General features: G+C 39.9%; 1 protein-coding gene across 4 annotated transcripts in view; it reads left to right on the top strand.

Annotated features, from left to right (window-relative positions):
• LOC137249205 (zinc finger protein 665-like) overlaps window positions 1-20,163 on the top strand; it is a 126,802-nt gene that overhangs the window by 50,633 nt on the left and 56,006 nt on the right. The gene's annotated exons all lie outside the window — the stretch shown is intronic.

Below are 20,163 nucleotides of genomic sequence, written 5' to 3'. Positions count from 1 at the left end.
CCTACTGTTATGCCTAATAACGTTGCTGACAATGCACAATGGGTAATGTTGTCGCATAAACGTCAAAATAATAATAATAATATTCGCATAAGAGGAACTAATGACAATACTGATCTGAATGTCGCTGACCTCTACAAATGGCTCCATTTGGCTTCTTTTTTACCATCCGTATCGGAGGATGATATAAAAAATTATTTGGCTAAACAAATTGATTTAGATAGAACTCTACTTTCATGCTCTAAACTGATAAAGAAAGACGTCTCAACTCAATCCCTGAATAGGATTAATTTTAAATTAGGAGTTCCTTAGTCCTCTTATGAAAAATTACTATGCTCGGATATCTGGCCAACAAATGTTACCGTAAAGCATTTTCAGATTTTTCGGAAAGGTCGACGAAAGCTATTACGGGCGTAGCATGTAGCACCCGATTACACATAAACAATAATAGTGGGCTGAAAATTTACTTTCATAATGTATCTGGTATGAGAACCAAGTCTGAATTGGTGCACAACTTTAGTGAGCAATTGAATTACGACATCTTTGTTTTCGTTGAAACATGGTTAAACAAGAACTTTTTTGATGGTGAATTCTTCAATTCAAATTTGTTCACTGTATTTCGTAAAGATCGTGATGCTTAAAAAACTGGCTGCCTTCGAGGTGGTGGTGTTCTTATCTCTTTACTGGATCAGCTTTGTGTATGTGTTAGCGGTTCCACACCGCAAGGCTCTTTATATATTGTCGTGTCGTATGTGCCACCGGGCAGCTCTTTTGAGTTATACAAGGCCCACGCAGACAACATTGCATCATTAGCCCTAAACAACGTTAAAGAGCACCATCTCTGCGTGCTTGGCGATTTTAATCTCTCTAGCATTAATTGGTCAACCAGCATTTCTAATAAATACGGTCTCACGCCCAATAAAGTCATCTCAAATCAGGAGTTGCATTTTATCGATAATGTACTTAGTCTTAACTTAATTCAAATTAATAAGTATTTTAATACTCTAAATAGATTATTGGATCTCATATTCATAAGTGACAATTTTTGTTGTGAAGTTAGTGAGTGCTTGAATCCAGTTACTTCTAAGGACAGTCATCATCTACCACTTGTCGTCGAGTTTAGTTTTTATCATTTTCCTCCGGTTATTACTGACAGTAGATTAATCTTTAATTATTTTTTGTATGACTTTGCAAGTCTCAATGATTTTTTACTTGAAATAAATTGGGAGGAGCTACTTGGTGGGCTTGATACTTCTGTTAGCTTTTCCACTTTTAAGTCTATTTTTTTCACCCAATGTTTGGATAGAATCCCCTTGCGGGTAAAAAGACCGTACAAATTACCTTGGTACACTAAGGAATTAAAAAAACTCAAGAATCTTAAAAACAAATTCTTAAAAAAATTTCAAAATAATAAGAATAACATGTTCTTCAGTAAATATAAGTCGTACTTACTATTCTGAGTATATGCGCAATATCGAGGGTAACATCAAATCGAATCCAAAAAGTTTTTGGAAAGATCTTAAGGACAAAAAGTGTTCCGCTAGTGTGCCTACCGGAGTTTTCCTGGATGATAATTCGGCGAAAACTCCAAATGAGGCTGCTAACTTATTTGCTGATTTTTTTAAATCCAATTTTTCTGTGGATGATAGCTATCAAGCGCTCGATTTTTCGAAGTCTGAACTCTGCCTTAAATTTCGGAGCTCTACATCTTTCTTCTGATGATATTAGTGGAGGTATTAATAATCTTAAGTTTTCTTCTCAAACAGATTTAGATGGATTTTCTCCCATCTTATTGAAAAATTGTCCGGCCCTGGTTTATCCTCTTCAACTTATTTTTAACAAATCACTCTCCTCTGGGAATTTTATTGATGATTGGAAGGTTACGTCTATTACGCCTATCTTCAAGAGTGGCAACAAACATGATGTGCGTAACTACAGACCCATATCCTAACTGACCACTGTTTCCAAAATTTTTGAGCATGCAGTCAATGCTAAGTTGATCTGTGCGGTTAAGTCCCTTATTTCTCCTTATCAGCATGGTTTCGTTGCGGAGAGGTCGACGATTTCTAACCTTGCCGTTTTCAGTGAGTATTGCATTGAGTCTTTTTCAGCTGGCTCGCAGGTAGATTGTATCTATACTGACTTTTCAAAAGCCTTTGATAGGGTCTCCCATAGAGTCCTAATTAAATGGCGTTTAAAGAAAATAATCAATGGAACGGCTAATCATTACCATTAGTAATCATTATTTAACAGGTCTGGTAAAGACCCCGACTACTTAAAAAAAAGGGCTTACTGTTTTAATCTTAACAAAACGTGGATGAAGAGCTGCTCTCCACAACATAACATGCGTACACCAAAGGCAAGTCGGTAGACATTGGTGGTAATAAGCATAGAAAAAGCCCTGGAATATGATAAATATGCTCTAGCAGTCTTCTTAGACATTGCCGGGGCTTTCAAAAATATGTCTAAATGGGTGATTATGGAAGGTCTTAATTACATTATAGTACATCCAGCCTTAACCAGAGGAATCGGCTGCATGTTAAATTGCAGGAAGATTACATCACAATGGGGTCATCGACCAACTGCTCAGACGATTCTTCTTACGTCTTACGCAGATGACGTTGCAATTTTCATAAGTGGAAATTGCCTTCCAACGATTAGCTTGTGGTTTCGCATCTTTAATGGAGCAGTAAGGAAGGCATGATCTGGTGGTGCACAGTGGCTAGTCATGTTGGCTGGGCTGGGTTCTTGCCAACCTTGCTGTCCTACGCCATAAATAGAAAAAAGGTCATATCATGCCTTTGAAATAACCGTCAAAAAGCGCAGAACTAATTCAAAACGCTCAAATGGACTAAAACAACATCCGGCCGAACCGGATGTCACGGACAGACCGTTAAAACATTCAAAATTTAAAATTCAAAAAAAGATATTCAAAAAAATTTAACGAAAAAAAAAAATTTTACCGAACCGGAAATGACCGGTTACTATTACTTAAAACCAAAGAAGCTGAAAGGGGGGGGGGGGGGGGGGGGGGGGGAAACAAAAAGGCTGAAAATAAATTTAAAAAGAGAAAAGAGCCAAATATATAGGGGGGGGGGGCGCCGCGGGTGTTGTTGCGACGCCCGGTATTTATCCCACCCTAAAATACATGGCCACCGACGCACCTGATTTCGGTGGCCCCTTACCTGTATTACCCTATGCCTTCTAAACAAAGGGAAACGTTAGCATTCTCATTCTTATTACAATTTATTTATAATTCATTTGGTTACAATACTGAAACTTATTAGAAATAATCTAAGTAGAGCCCTAAGGCATACAAAGAAACAATTTTAAGTGGTATGTATTACAAAATGTACAAGGATCTGGTTGAATTAGATATTCCATATAACAAGAAAAGGTTTTAGTCGTAAGTTTGGCGGAAGGCCCTAGATGTATTTAAGTAGAGGGGGGTGTATCTAAGAAAAGGATTGGTTGTATTTTATTTTATTGTATGTTTTTTTTTTTTTTTTTTTTTTTTATTTTAGTGTATTTTATTTTGGTTCGGTCTATTTTAGTTTATCTTATTTTATTTTAGTTTAGGCTATTTTATTTTAGGTGATGTTACTTTAACAACATATTTTTTTTTTTAATTTTTATTCTATTTTAATGTCACTTCGCCCGACATTACTTTTAGTTATACCTATTTTCCCCCTTTTTTTCTATTCATAAAAATTTCCTTTTTCGATCAAAGTTACTCAATGTAATTTCTGGGCTTTTATCAGTTCAAATAACGTTATTACAGGTATTAAATGAAAGAAATATTACAATGATAACGTGATCTCACTTCTGAGTATCAATTATTTTAAGTCAACATGCTTAATTATACGCGGATACAGACGAAGGTATCCTTACAAATCCTTCAGGTTTTGAAACACGAACTTTCTTCAAGTACTTTGATACATAAGCTGGTTGGAATTGAACAATAAACTTTTGACTTACTTAAAAGTTACATTTATATTTAGGTATGATGTAAAAAGAAATAAATACTAGGCGCGCTATACCATCGGGAAGATACAGTCCGAGTTTGTCTAAACTATTCATCTAAAATGTATATCATGTTTACTTGCTAAGAAAAGAAAAAAAAAAAAAAAAAATTATTATTATAAAGATTAGAGTTGTGCTTTTTCGTTCCTTTCAGAGATTCGATTCTTTACTTCTCTTTTCTGATGAACGACCAAGTTGTTCTTTTTGTTCTTCTGTTCCCCTTTTTTTCAAGCAATTTTGTTCACTGCTGCTTGCACCCGCGAAAAAAAACCAACAAGTATAGATGGGTGTGTGTGTATGGGGCAATGCTTTGTGTAGGTATATTTAAATGTGTTATTGCGGAAGATCCAGGAAATTGAAAGAGTACAGACACAAATTGTAAATATGATCTAATATAGATATCAGGTATTTTCCCTCTTTTTTTCTGATGTTGGCATATACCTACATTTATGTATATTTTAGATGGTGTTATTTCAGAAATCTAATATCAGTTCATTAAACTAAAGGTAAATAGAAAAGTTGGGTTTTCCGTATCCGGAACGAACTCACCAGGTTTCCAACGTTGTTGTTGTTGAAGCTGATGCTGTTGCAGCAGGCCTATGTTTGGCGGCCCTGCTGTTGTTGTTGTAGCTGGTGCTGGTGGTAAGCCTGGTGGATGTTGCGCGTTTGGTTGGCGCTGCCGATGGGGTTGCGGTTGTGGTTGCGCGGTCGAAGTGGTTGTTGTGGGCACTGGCGATGGTGATTGGCGCAGTTGGTGTTGGTTGCGCTCGTGGTTGGTGCGCCGCAAAGGTTGTGGTTGCGTCTGGTTGTATTGGCGCGTGGTGTTGGCGCTGTTAGTAGTGGCCGTTTTCGTTGGTATTGTCGTCGTTGTCGTAATCGTAGTGTAGCTCTCAATAATGGCGGCTATCGTGTATTCCCTGAGCAAGTATCGGTTTAAGCCCACACACACAAATTTTAATGACGATTTTAAATATGCACTATTTTATATATGAAAATATATGTAAAACCTGCACTTTAATTAGTGCTTACTTGACTTTGTTGGCTGTTATATATGACGTTACGTTAACAATGCAAAATTACTCGTTTCTTTGTGCTATTTTGTAAGTGGTAATTGGTTAACAGGTTGTCGTCGTTGTGATTTCTTGCAATACGAACTCCGAGGATTTCTTTTTTCTATTTTATTTCTTCTTTTTTTTTTAATAAATATTTTAACACTCCACCTAAAAGTTTTTTTAATAACGAAGTCTAGTTTTACTAAACTTTTTTTGTGTGTGTTTGTTTGCTAATGTTGCTTGATTTTCATTTAGAATTTTCCACCCGCAGCTATGCTTAATACAGCGCTAATATAGCAACAAAACAGCAACTGCGACGCACCAACGACACCAATAGCGATGACACCACCCAAATTCGTTTTTGTTTTCGGGCTATATTTTATACCGACTTTTCCACTTGTTAGCTTATTTACTTGAATTTTCTTTGGGTTTTCGTTTATTTTCGTTCGAACTATACTCAATTTTGCTTTACTTATAAATTAAACGTGAACAAATATTATCGAAAGGTACAACCTTTCGCGACCACCACACTGCAAGAAAAGACCTTGCTTTTTTTTTCTGCCCAAAAATGGCCACACACGCCATAGTATTGTAGAAAAAAATTTTTTTTTTCCATTATTGCAACTGAGCAGTGGAACGGCGCCGTTAAATCGCATGATTTAACTGTAGTTGCCATGGTGGAACCATACAAGGTGGTAGTCGCGGTGACATTCCTGCAGCCATCATTAAAAGTTCCATATACTTTGTTTTTGGTGAACCGATTGACTAATGTCAAAATCGTACTGCATTGAAAGTTAATGTGTCAAATCGTATAAAAACTACAAGTCAGCTGTCACCTTGCATAGTTACGCCATGGTGGTTTCAGTTATTGGGAATTTTCCCACACCGATGCCACCTGCGTGAAATTAACAAAAATTTGCTTTAACCACCCCAGGCAGACATGAGTGAGGGTGAATCCTACCCCTTTCCCTATCAGTAGCCAACTGGTACGTTCCAAGGGTGACTCTCCCAAGTGGACCATAACAAACCTGTTTCGCTTTGAAGACCTGACGATGAAGTGAACAGGAAACCGGTTCATCTGTGGGAAGCCACTATGTGTGTAGATATTTTGATAAAGGAGAACTCGTCCCAACTCCGTAAGGCTAGTCCAACCTGGATTTTGACTGCCAGGTTGTTCACGGTTCTCGGTGAGAACGCGTGTGAACACCCTATGAAATCGTTGCTCGGGAAGAATACTGGGCGAGATGTCCCCGACCGCCAAAACGCCCAGACAGGGTAAAAAAGGTCCAATTGGTAGGTTTATATAAAAAAATTAATTTGTAATTTAGCAAAAACGTTCTTGAGGGTTTATTGTGGACGAATATCCGAAGCATGGAAGCGACCTATCAATTTCCCGTTTAGATCCTTGAGATCATACAATGCATTGCCTATTTTTCGGAGTACTCGACACTTAAGATATTTCGGCAGGAATTTGGCGTTAATACCCTGTTTGAAGTTACTCAAAGCAAAGTTTTTCCGGAAAACTTCCTGACCTTCTCTGTAGTTGCCTAGAGCGCTTGTTATAGGTGGTTATTCCTCTATCTTTTGCCTGATCTAAATTCCTACGAATTTGCTCGCGAATATTAGTCAACTTGTCGGCTCTATTTGCTATCGTAACCTGATCTTCCCTAAGGCTGCCGAGTTTCTCTAAAATATTGTACGTTGAGGCATCCTGGACCATATTTTGGCCATATAATGCAAAGTATGGAGAGCACTGAATCGCCGTATGGAAGTCGCTTCTCAAAACTGATAAAATCTCGGGTATATGTTTATCCCAATCGGTATGGTCGGGTTTATCCTTCAGGAAAATTCTAATTTTAGACAAAATTTCTCTATTGACTCGTTCTGAGGCGTTCGCTTGAGGAGAATATAACCCCGTCCTCACGTGTGTCACCCCATAATTTTCTAAAAATTGGTGCATTTCCTTCGAGATAAACTGTTTACCATTGTCACTATGAATCAACTCAGGGACCCCTACAGCTGGAAAAATTTCTGAAGCGAAGTAAATTGTAACATTAACAGTGGTGGCTCTCTGCATGGGCTTTAGCCAGACATATTTTGAAAGATGATCCAATACTATAAAAAGAAATTGATTTCGTCGCTTAGATCTCGGATAAGGCCCTAGAAAATCGCAATATAATTGCTGAAATGGCCTCTCGGATGCAAAGGTACTCCATATGGGTGGTCTCGACTGTTGATTAGTGGGTTTTACTGCTTTGCAAGTGTCACAACGCTGGACGTAGTCCCTGACGTCCTTAGCCAGAAGTACTTTTGCCTAACACGTTCTAAGGTTTTCTGCCAACCGCCGTGGTAACTCCGGTTGGCGTCGTGTGCTAATCTCACTGCTTCCTCCGTCAACCCTTTGGCAACCACAAACGCCATAGCGAGTCTTCTTCCCCTTCCACCCCCTTACGAAATTTAAGCCTCTTGAAAATTACACCATCCACCCCTCGTAAGTCCGGAAGCGACTCCTCGTTTTCGGTGACGGTCCTAATCAAATCTAGGTATTCATTACTGCTAAATTCAGGGGAGACTAAATCTATTTCCCCGGGTGTGGTAGTGAAAGTCAATTCGTCAGCATCAAACCGCGAAAGCGCATCGGGTACTACCTTCAGAGTGCCTTTGCGATGTTCCATTTTAAAGTCGTATCTTTGTAGCAGGAGCGACCACCTCGCCAACCTCCCGCTCAAGTCCTTTTGCGTCATCAACCACTTGAGACTAGAGTGGTCCGTGATAATCCGAAACGGTAATCCTTCAACATAGGGTCGGAAGCGCTTCACGCTGACTATGGCGGCGAGACGTTCCAGCTCGGTTACTGTATAATTGCGTTGAGCATTATTCAGCTTTTTCGAAACGAACGCTATTGGATGTTCAGCGCCCTCATCATCGACCTGGAACAACACCCCGCCAACACCTATTTTGGAAGCGTCGCATTGGATTACAAACTCCTTGGAAAAATCGTGTTGGGCCAAGACAGAAGCGGAACTCAAGGCTACTTTAAGTTTTTCGAAGGCCTCTATAACTAGGGATCGGAAGTTTTGCATCGCTTCTATTTTCCCTGGATCCACCTTCAAGCACCCGCTTCCTATTAAGTACCCTAGGTATCGGATTTCCTTCTGACAAAATTTGCTTTTCTTTACGTTCATTTTCAGGCCTGCGTCGGTCAAACACTTTGCCACTTCCGCCAGCAACTTCAGGTGGTCCTCAAAGTTCGTACTGCGTACCACCAGGTCGTCCAGGTAGACGAAGACATTCTCCCGCAGACGCGAAGGGATTGCCTTGTCCATCAGCCTACTCATATTCTGCGGTCCATTGCACAGACCAAAGGGCATTACCTTGAAGTGGTACAGAGGCCTCCCCGGAACCGCGAATGCTGTTTTTTCCTTGGAGGACTCCGTTAATTTGATATGAAAGAACGCGTCCTTCAGATCAATGCCACTAATAAAGTGCGTATCTTTCAGTCTGCTCAATAAGCCGTTAATATGAGGCAGCAGGTATGAATATTTCTTAGTTACCGCGTTGACCTTCCTGGAATCTACGCACAACCTAACTTTACCTGGTTTCCGGACCAGTACCACAGGACTACACCACGGAGAGTTCGATTACTCTATAACTCCCAATTTGAGTAGCCTATATATATCGCTAAAAGCTTCGGCTTGCCTTGGTGACGAAAGAGGGAAATGTTTGCTTTTTATAGTAACACCATCACCCGTATCAATGTGATGCTCCACTAACTTTGTTTGCCCCAGACCTAGCTTTTCAAAGGAAGGAAACGTCTCTATAACCTTTTGTAAATCTCTTCTCCGGGTTGGTTACAAATAGTGTAGATTAAGTTCTTCGTCCTTTTCATTGCTAACCTCTATGCACTCTATACTTGAGAATATTTCGGGAGCTAACGCAAATGCTCTCCAAAAATCAACCCCGAAGTAAGCTTCTTGGAGAAGTGAAGGAACAAGGTAAGAACGAATAACCTTGGTGGTGTTTTTGAAGGTGACCGGTAAAGATATCGAGCCTAAAATTTTTTGCTTGCTGCCACCCGAGGTATATATGAACGCATGTAGGGGTTGATAATCGAAGTCGTTATCTTTTAGAATTCTTCACAATTCTTCCCCAAGATGGAGACGTTGGCTCCCGAGTCCAACAACCCTGCAATACAACTATCTTTGATTTTTGCCTTTACGAGAGGCCTTTCATCCTCTGTAAGCATTAACGTGGTGGTTTGCAGCAATCGACGCTCCTGTACTCTCCGGTGATATCTTTTCCTGCACCTTAAAATATTTTCTGATACCGGTTGGTTTTCAAAAATCGCATGCCTTACTCGCTCGTACCTATGTTCCCTTTTCTCTAGATTAAGTGGAGAGTGCGTCTGGCAAGCGGCATCCCTATGCTGGCATTGCAGAATTCTGGTTGGTTCGCCCATCGCGGATGAGGACGTTTGACTATCGGATTCAGAACTATTGGAATTATCCGTACTGTCAGGGAAAGTTACTATTACATTTGGGTATTCTTTCGCCAGGGTACTACTACTCCTCGGAAGCTCACCACCTCCATGCAACCCTGTACCTGCGAGAGACCCACCCTCTGGTTCAGCGCACGGGACGACGCCTGGAGCACTGGCTGGTAAGGGGGCTATGACACCGAACGAGGTTCCCCCACCTTCTCGCTCGGGTACTGGTTTCCCTGCCTGCGATGGTCCCTAGGGCATTTTGGCATAACTACTCCCCTATGGCCGCATTTAAAACAAAACGGACTTCTAAAGGGTTCCTCACAGTAAATATAGGAATACCCCATAGCCTGACAATTCCAGCATTGGATTCCTGAATAGTCGGGTTTCCTGTTACGACGATATTCCAACGCCTCTACTGTGGGTCAGCTTCGCAGTCCTCGCCTTCCATCCTCATGTCCGGGGTTATCGTGCGGGCCTCCTTCACGTTCCGTCCTGGGTAAGTGGCTCCCAACAACTTACTTTCTTTCAGCACTTGTTCTCCTCTGCGTGCTACATCGCGTAGATCATGGAAGGTCCTCACTTTCGCGTTGAAAAGCATCAGCTTAAAGCTACTGTTGACGTTCCTTTTTATGATGTCAATCAGTAAGACCTCTGACATGGGTTCTCTTAAGCGCGTATTCAAGGAGATTATGTCCGTGTGGAACACGTCATAGCACTCACTTAGCTTCTGCTTACGCATGGAGGTCTCCATCATGAACTCGTGGTCACTTTTTAGAGTACCGAACTCTCTCTTTAAGGAATAGCACAAAAAGGCATATGTTGCGTTTGGGTGTTGTTTTGTAAACAACCAGTACCACTCTTCGGCCCGCCCGGAAAGGAAGAGGTGGAAACTAGCCATTGCTTGGTCGTCAGTGCATTGTGTACGCCCACACAGGGTGTTTAGCTTAAACAGAAAATCCGCCACGCTTCCAGTACCGTCGAACGATATTTTCCACTCCTGGGGTTTTACTACTATGCTGTTCGGAGCAGGGTTCATCGGGGTTACTACCGCTGGAAGTGGGTTATGTTCCGTTCTAGTCGCGTTCCTGTTCAAATTCATTGTTTGTTGAGCAGACTCGAGAGCTGCGTTGAGCTGGTTCATGTTGTTTCGAATCGTCCTCATTTCCCTCCGCATTTCTTCCTGCGAGGTCCGGAAAAATTGGTGTAACACTTCCACCCACTCTCCACGAGGAGCTTCGGTATGGATCCCTGGGGTATTCGTCCTATCGCTTGCAGCTTCTCCAAAATTTCCATGATTTAGTGGTAAAGCACCAGCTCCGTCCAGTGCGTATGTCGACACATTGGTCATTAATCCCGAGATATTATGCGCGTTCATAAGGGGCGCGTTCAGATTACTGGTGCTTCCCGGTCTATCCATTTTTTTGTGTTGGTCATTTACGTCCGAGCCTGCATTCGTCCCCGCGGGATCTCCATATTGGCTACCTACTGGCGTATGCATCACCAGGGAACGCTTAGCCTTCGAAAGAGCCCCCTATTATTGCTACCCCGGCACTGGTTCCCTCTGAAATTGCCTCCACTCCCGAACGGAGTGTTCCGGCCCGTTCGCCCAAATGACTGGTCACGCGACATTATGATCAGAAAAAAAATGTAAAGTGTAAAACTTGAGTACTTGTAAAAAAAAACTTCTATCTATGGCAAAAACATAAGGCAGTTAGGAGTTAAAGAAAAAGGTCAGAATTTATTTAGTTATGAATTTTTGAAAAAACACCGTTTTTGTTTTCAAAATGCTATAACTTTTTCAAAAATTGACCGTTTGGGATCTTTTTTTTAATTTTACTAAACTTTTTTGTGTGTGTTTGTTTGCTAATGTTGCATGATTTTCATTTAGAATTTTCCACCCGTAGCTATGCTTAATACAGCGCTAATATAGCAACAAAACAGCAACTGCGACGCACCAACGACACCAATAGCAATGACACCGCCCAAATTCGTTTTTGTTTTCGGGCTATATTTTATACCGACTTTTCCGACTTTCCAATTCCAACACACGCCATGGTATTGTAAGAAAAAAATGCATTCCATTATTGCGACTGCGCAGTGGAACGGCGCCGTTAAATCGCATGATTTAACTGTGGTTGCCATGGTGGAACCATACAAGGTGGTAGTCGCGGTGAGTTTCCTGCAGCCATCATTAAAAGTGCCTAATGTCAAAATCGTACTGCGCTGAAAGTTAATGTGTTAAATCGTATAAAAATTACAAGTCAGCTGTCACCTTGCATAGTTACGCCATGGTGGTTGCCGTTATTGGGAATTTTCCCACACCATTGGACTATTTCGCGATGCCACCTGCGCGAAATTAACAAAAATTTGCTTTAACCACCGCAGACAGACATGAGTGAGGGTGAATCCTACCCCTTTCCCTATCACTAGCCAACTGGTACGTTCCAAGGGTGACTATCCCAAGTGGACCATAACAAGCTCTTTGGATATTCATGCCTGGGCATCTATTGTCGTGTTGACGGCCAACGTGGAGAAGACGGATATGGTCTTGTTTACAAAGAGGTACAAGGTCCAAAATTGAACCACGCCTAAGTTAGGAGGGGTGACCCCACAGGAGAAACCTTGCACAAAATATATAGGAATCAGTAAACTGTCATGGAAGCTCAACGTGGATGAGGGGTGTACGTGGGCTTTATCACCCTCTCTTTCTCATTGGGGTTTTAAAGCGATTGTAAGCCCTATTCTATACTATGGTGTTTTTGTGTGGTGCAAAGCCACACAAAAAACAACCTACCTCAAAAAAATTAGATTAGGTATGCAGCCTATCAATGCTTAGCATTGGGGGAGCCCTGAAAACAACCCCGACGGCTGAACTGTTTGCCATTCTGCACATTCCTCCTGTAGACCTGGTAGAAAAGAACATAGCCTTAACAACTGCAACCAGGCTCAGTGCCTCGGGGCACCTTGAGCGCCGACCATACGGCCATAGTGGTATAGCGTCATCAATTAAAGGACGAACAGACTACCTGATTCCCTATCTGCGCTTCGAGGGAGATCTTAAGGCCACAATAGAGGTGGATGGTTGGCGCAAGGGTGCTCAAATGGCGGACGAGGCGATACATGTACACATGGTTCCAAAGTAGTGGAAGGCGTAGATTTTTGGGTGTTAGACAGTCGGTAGCGTAATGCCATCGAGGTGGATGTTCAACATGGTCGACATTTATTTATCGACATTTGGCGCGTCCATGTTGTAAATAAGGTCGCCGATCGATTAGACGGAGAGCTGGCTACTGAGATAGCAAAATGACTCGGTCCAAGGAATATCTCGCCTAAGAAAAGGTTCCATTAGTAATGGTGGACCGAAAGCCCGACCTCCAGAAGGCGCACTGGAAGCTGTATACGTGGGCGGACGGATAAAGATGCGTATTTTTTTCTTAAAAACTGTTAACGGACAAGGCTGAAAATTCGTTGAGGTATTCAGTATACTTAACTGTAATAGGAAAACAATTGTCAGAAGCGTAAGTGGAAGCAAAATGGTTGCCAGAAGTCGACCAAGTTGCGAAAGTTTTGCAAAATTTACATGTTGAGGGACACTTCTGGCAATCTTATTTATTTATTATGCCTTGTAAAGAGTTCCTGTAAAATGCCAAAAGATAAAATGGGAGAGTAGGCGTGAGCGTCGGCCAGCGGCGCGCGGCTCAACGGCTCGGGCAGCGATCGCTTCTGACTTATTTTATCTGATAAAAAGTTTATGGACACCTCGCAATTTATTGGAGGTTTCATAAGGAACTAAGAAAACTACCACACAAATGCCAGAAGCTCATTCGGAAAATTTATTATTTTATAAGAACTTCAAAAATCCATTAAATTTGAGCATATACATATGTAGCTCAATGACTACGCTGAATTAAAATTTACGAACGAAGTATAATTCAGTCAGTTTCATAACCAGTATCGAATACATCTTCTTCATTATCTTCATAGTCTGGATCTTCATCGCTATCATATTCAGACGCGTCGCTGTCAACTGGAAAAAAGGAATGCGTTATTGTATCGAAGTTTTCACGTACTTAATTGACTTGAACGGAAACTGAAATTTACTTTGTTCATCGTTTAAAATTACGTCTTTCACTGATGATGGTATTTGGTCGTCATAACTATGTATCTTGAGATCTCGGATTTACGTCAAAGCAATCTTGAGAATCCACAGACATAGGCGTAGCTGCACCAGATTCTGCTTGTCCAGCTTGTCCGCTGTCTGTGAATACATAATTCGATACATTAATTTATACGTATATTCATTTTTTCAAATTTTTCTGTACTGTTATACAAAATCATTTATCATTTTTGTCAAAGAAAAATTCTGTCACGCCAGAATGTTTACGTTAAATAATATAATGAATTGATATACTTGTATACGCTAGCAATAGATATGTACTCACCGTCATCTTCTGTAGATTTTTTTAAAGAGCTTCATATCTCTCAATATTCTTTTTCTGAACGGCTAGAAAGTTTTTCTGCAAGCAGAGTGATAGCTGATGTATATTGGAACGATTTTCCGTCATTCCTTGTCAAATTTATACATTAAACAAAGGCGAGCATTTGGTTCAACAAACAATGCCTGGAATTAAATGTTACTCCAAAATTCGCTAAAATAACAATAAAGGCAAATATCAAATATAGCAGGAAAACAGCTAGAAAAGCGGAAAATGATTTTTTAAAATATGAGTTGGAGAGCTTATACTCCAAGAAGGATGAGATAAATGCCGAGTTATTATCTATCCATTTAAGATTGGAAGAACAGCTACCTACGACTGCATTAATGGAATGTTTCAACCGCATTAAGACAGAGGTCGATCAGGAACTACAACAAAAATATAGGTCGCTGAACCGGAAATTGGACAAGCTGACAGGACGACCAGACCGTAACCAAAACCAAATAACTCACCATGATAATAGTCTCTTTATACATATATCAACATTTTAAAAAAATTTTAAATTTTTTTCCAGTTTTGTTTTTAGTTTTTAGATTTACTCAAATTATAGCAAAGCTGTAAAACTGTGGAATCATCTGAAATTTTAAATCATTGATTTAAGAATGCTGTTTCTTCATTCATTCATTCCTTGTTAAGGAATTAGGCTTAAAAGTTAACCAAGTCTTCATTCAGTAGTGAAAGAAAAGACTGCACTGCTGAAATCATTCGAAGAAAGAATGAAGTAATTGAATTAAACACAAAAATGTTTGCAGCCTTTGCTCATGGTGGAATCACCAGGTGAAGTAAATAAAAAAAGACGAAAATGTGCGCTATCTAAAACGGTAGGGATGTATTTCCGACGGTCAGAAGAGGATAAAGTTTTACCCGCTTTGAAAAAATACGAGTACAAAAATAAATACCTTTCTACGAAAGCCATTACCGAAATTTGCTTTGTTCAGCATATCAGTGCCACCTAACGTATATTCAAAATAAACAAAGGACCAGTGCAAGTTTACATTACATTTAGGATCAAATAATAAAAAATTCAAATTTGGCAACTTAAACTGTGATGAGCAGTAAAATTCAATGGATGCGGCCAAAGTAAAGTGACCTCAATTTCAACTGCAGTTGAAATTTTCATTGAAAAACCGGACATAAAAGAAAGGTGTGCTATGTTCATCTGCTTGTTGATTTGTCTTTGAGGGGTATAATAACAAAGTTAATCAGAATATCTCCCAAAAACTCTTGACAGTTGAATTCATGATGTATTTCTAATGTTACCAAGTTATTATATATTGCCAAGCGGCAGTCGGCATAGAACCAGAAGATGTTGATCCGAAGAGAGCTGGATTCATATATTCTAAATTACAATTCTTTAGTGTAAAATTCCTTTCATCTTAGTGGTCTGATTTTTAGGGCAAAACAGCAACAGTTAGTTAAATTTTTTTGTATATTTAGAATACCATTATTTTAACGAAGTATTTTCATAAATAAGGTGTAACACGAAAATTTTGGTGTTCTTGTAAGAATAAGCAAAAGTCTTCAGTAGCACTGAACAGGGAAATACCTTTGGTTAAATATGACGTGGATGCAAATAATTTGTTATAACAAAGACCTTGTCTCATTTTTTTGGGAACAAATTAAACATACATTTATAATGGAAATATCAAAAATATGGACGTATTAGTTTAACACAGCCTTACTTATGGAAGCCAACACCAAAGATACCCAAGTGAACAATCTTCAGATAGCCGAATGACCAGAGAAGAATTTTGAGCGAGACAATTGACTGCTTACTTCACCTGGCTATTCCACCATGGGCGTCATGTTCAAAACACGATTGAAAATAAACGATACGTCTAAAAAACTAATATTTTCTTTGCTCTGCAAAAACTTTTATCACCAATATTTTTTTAAAGCAAATAATTACAATTCGAATAACAAAAAGCTCAATCTGACTTATAAAATATATTAAACAGAGCTTAAACCACACAACTTGTTTGAATACACAAAGCGATTTTTCATCACCCACTGCTGTGCTTCATATTTTTAGCAATTCTTAATATAGCTGTCAAAACGGTTTTTTTGCTCTTGAAAAACTGTGTTTTGCTGAGAGAGGGTTTGGATATAAGCCGAAGATGTTCTTTAAGGTTTGCAGAACGGCAAATTAAGTTTTTAACTCAGACTTAACCTAACACATGATGGAATGATAGAAGGTGGAGGATGTTTTGACATCTGTCAAATCAACCGCCCTTAGATCCAGGTTATATTTTGGACGTACATGAGAATGGGGAAGGTTCTTAGGTTAGGTTAGGTTAAGAAGGCGTGCGTGGGTGATACCCACACTTCCACTCGGAGAAATTTTTGTCCATTGTGAGAGCCCTCAGTAAGTACAGGGGGGCGGCAAATTCGTTTAGACCCATTACCTCCTAGCGGTCTTCAACGAACCACTTGCTTTCCCTGATGAACCCAAGAAGAAGCGAGACGTCCACCTTCCCAACCTCTGCCAGGCTGTCGAAGAAGCGTAAGCCCAGAAATCTAAGCCTTCTTCTTTGAAGCGCCGGGCATCGACAGAGAAAGTGGCAGATCGACTCCTCTTCCTCCTCATCCTGACAGCTTCTGCAGAGGGAGCTGGTTGGTATTCGCCACCGTCAGAGCATTAGTGCAATAGCACAATGACCTGTGATGACACCTGTAAGTACCCTCACCGCAGATTTGTTCAGTTTGAGAAGGAAGCTGGTGCCCTTCCTATCCAAGCATGGCCATAAGGACCTTGAGACTTCGCAGTCAACCCTATTGGTCATAGCGAGTCCGTTGCCCTGTTCTCATATTCGTCGATTTTCCCCTAGGAGACAATTCAGCGGCGGTCGGTCGGAGCTGTCCACCTCAATTATGTCTTAAGTCGGAAACTTTTCTAGCCATCTCATCCGCGAGTTCATTCCCTTCAATGCCGCTGTGCCCAGGGGCCCAGCAAAGGGAGACATTGAGATGACTTATAGAAGCCAGAGAGGCTCTACACCTACCCCAGTGGGTTAGGAGGTCAGAATATACCCGCGGTAGGTATGCCTGTCGTAAGAGGCTACTAAAATACCAGATTCAAGGGGCTGTGTAGCGCAACCCTCAGGTTTGCCAGCGCAGGGCCGGACTTACCACTAGGCTGACTAGGCTGTAGCCTAGGGCGGCAAAGTTTTTGGGGGGGGGGGGGGGGGGGGCGCCATTTAGGGAGCGAACAATTTTTAGAACCTAACGACAGAATAATTTATGATTTGGAAATCAAATGTGTAAGGAAAAAAATTATAAGTTTACAAACGGCGATGGTTACTAGGACATGTTTCTGAATTTCACTTCTTCATCAGCAAGCTTTTCGGGACCTGAGCGTTGAACTCGAATCTCGAACATTCATATCAGTGCAATCCTTTAGCTGCTAAGCCATATGAATGTCCCGTTGTTCGCTGTACAATTGGTCTCTAAGAGTTGCCTTTTTTGTTTATATTCCTTTTGATCACCATGTAGGCACATACACTCTGTATGTAGTTTATTCCTAATGGTGTGGATATGATTTTTAGGCGCGCTTTTTGAAAGCTTAGTAACATTTGTTCGGATTTTTTACAGTATTTGTTTTTAATACTTCCGCTGTTACTATTATATCAATATGATCATATGTATTTAATTAGCGAGCTTTGCTCATATTGCTTTATACAATGCTTTTGTGATTGATATTAGAGAAAAATTGTAAGTTTACAAACGGCGATGGTTACTAGGACATGTTTCTGAATTTCACTTCTTCATCAGCTCTAATATCAATCACAAAAACCATTGTATAAAGCAATATGAGCAAAGCTCGCTAATTAAATACATATGAAAAAATTATATTGAATAATCATTTATATCTCAAATAAAGGAAAATAATATGAAAAACATGTACCTATATCAATAATTTAATATAAAGAATTTGTTCATTCATTTCATGGATCATCAGTCGTAAGCATTCAGATAAAGGCGCGAAAATTTTTAAAATGTGTGCAACATAGCGTTTAACATGTCGTCTGCTACTCTGTGCAACAACGTATCACGTAACCTTGTTTATCACTAGAAACAAGCGACTACATAATGCCAGCATGAAAAGGTAGCAACTTGCGAAACTTCCATTTCAGCCTTTGCTACTAGAATTTCCCACTTCGAACCGTTCGAACAACAACTAAAAAATTCCTGTATCGCTATGTCTTCACGCCGACTTCGCCAACTGCGTAAAAATTCAAAGGCAACTACGACTGCTTAGCCGGTAAACGTTTATATATCCCCGGCAGCAGACGCAATAGCATATGAAATATTTATGTATGTACATATGCATGTAGCTGCGTCGCTGCTTTCAAAATTAAACCAACAAAAGTAGGCAGCCCAGCGTCATAAAAATAAAAATAAATGTAAGGCGCGATAACATCCGAAGAGATCTAAGGCCGAGCTTCTTTCCAATTTGCGTCGTGCTCCTCTTGATTTTCCCTACAAATTGGCCGGACGGGACCTACATGTTTTATGCCGACTCCGAACGGCATCTGCAAGGCAGATGAGTTTTCACTGAGAGCTTTTCATGGCAGAAATACACCCGGAGCGCTTGCCAAACACTGCCGAGGGGCGACCCCGCTTAGAAAAATTGTCTTCTAATTTAAAAACCTTATTTCTAAAATTTTGATGTTGCTTTGCCCGGGGTGAGAACCCAGGGCATACGGTGTGGTAGACGGAGCACGCTTCTACCACACCACTGTGGCCGCCAGCCCAGCGTCATAGTCCATCAAAAAAATTTGTTCCATATTTTCATTTGAACAAATTAAATGTTATAATACTGTAACGAATTTCGCGAAATTCCCCTTATTTGCAACCTTCTGCTAAATTCGAATCACTAAACTGTTGAACAAATAACTCCAATATTTAATAATGCAAAACGGCCTTTATTACAGCACTTCACAATAACACTTATAAATCGCAACTAATTGCTTAAATGAAACTCATAATACTGCTATTGCTCGCTAGATAGCGTCTTAAATCCAACTGATTCTCGCGCCTCTACTGTTGCTGCCTTTTATAGTGTTTGGTTTCCTCGTTGACATTTCTAGGCGGTTCTGTTCTAGAATCTACTAGTTGGTTATCTGCTATAATTTTCCCAGCTATAACTACAGATGCACAATTTTTATAGCTTCTCTCACATGCGCGTGTATTTGTGAGCGACACTTCCACAATAATAATTGCATATCTCAGATAAGATATCTGCATGTATTTGTGCGTTGCTTCTCCGCTGCGTGTACGTACATATGTGTAGACATAATGATTGAATTATTGATGTGCATACAGTCACTGCTTAGCATCGGCTTAGAGTTGACGGTACCCCTTAGTGTTGCTAATATTCATAACAATACTTTCAAATACAAATATTTAAAAACTAGTGGCAATCTGCAAAATTTAGAATGCTCGAATTAGTTGGGATCAAATTTCAAAACTTTTGTCCAAAAAAAGCTACAGGCAGCGTCTAAACAAAGTGTACAGCCAATTTATGCGAATTTCAACAATTTTTTCTTAAGTTAAATTATTTTCGCAATTTTTTTAATGAAAATGTATGTTGATATATAATAAGGACAATGAAGAATAAATTTCAAAATTTACTGAAAATTCGGCAAATTTTCATCAAAATTTCGAACTTCCCCAAGAATTTTCAGAATTTTTCTGAGTATGCAGTTTTGTAGCTCAATCAATTCTAGTACAATAATGTACTAATCTTAATCCGCTAAAGAGACTTCCCGATTTTTGGCAATTTTTTTCTACCTTCGAGGTATCAGTCATTAAAGAATATAAGACTTGTCAAAGTAGAAAAAAAATCAGGAAAACTCAGTTTGATGAAAAAAAAGGAGATGTAACATTGTTGGGCAGAAAGACTTGAGAGTCAATTCTTTTAATGTTATCATCGACAGTTTACTCTGCAATCTAGAAGAAAGAAGTTCAGGATACATAAACATTTTTAAAATATTTTCTGCGCTCATTGAATTGAATACTTTAAGTTCTGAAGACCTTCGTGAGCAAGCAAAACAGTTTTGTGCATTTTATCACGAAGACTTGGAAACATCCTTTGAGGATGAGTTAA

Source organism: Eurosta solidaginis, chromosome 4 (assembly GCF_040869045.1).
Source record: "Eurosta solidaginis isolate ZX-2024a chromosome 4, ASM4086904v1, whole genome shotgun sequence".
NCBI lineage: Eukaryota > Metazoa > Arthropoda > Insecta > Diptera > Tephritidae > Eurosta > Eurosta solidaginis.
The sequence above is the reverse complement of the archived record's forward strand: the minus strand, read 5'-3'. Positions and strand labels throughout refer to the sequence as shown.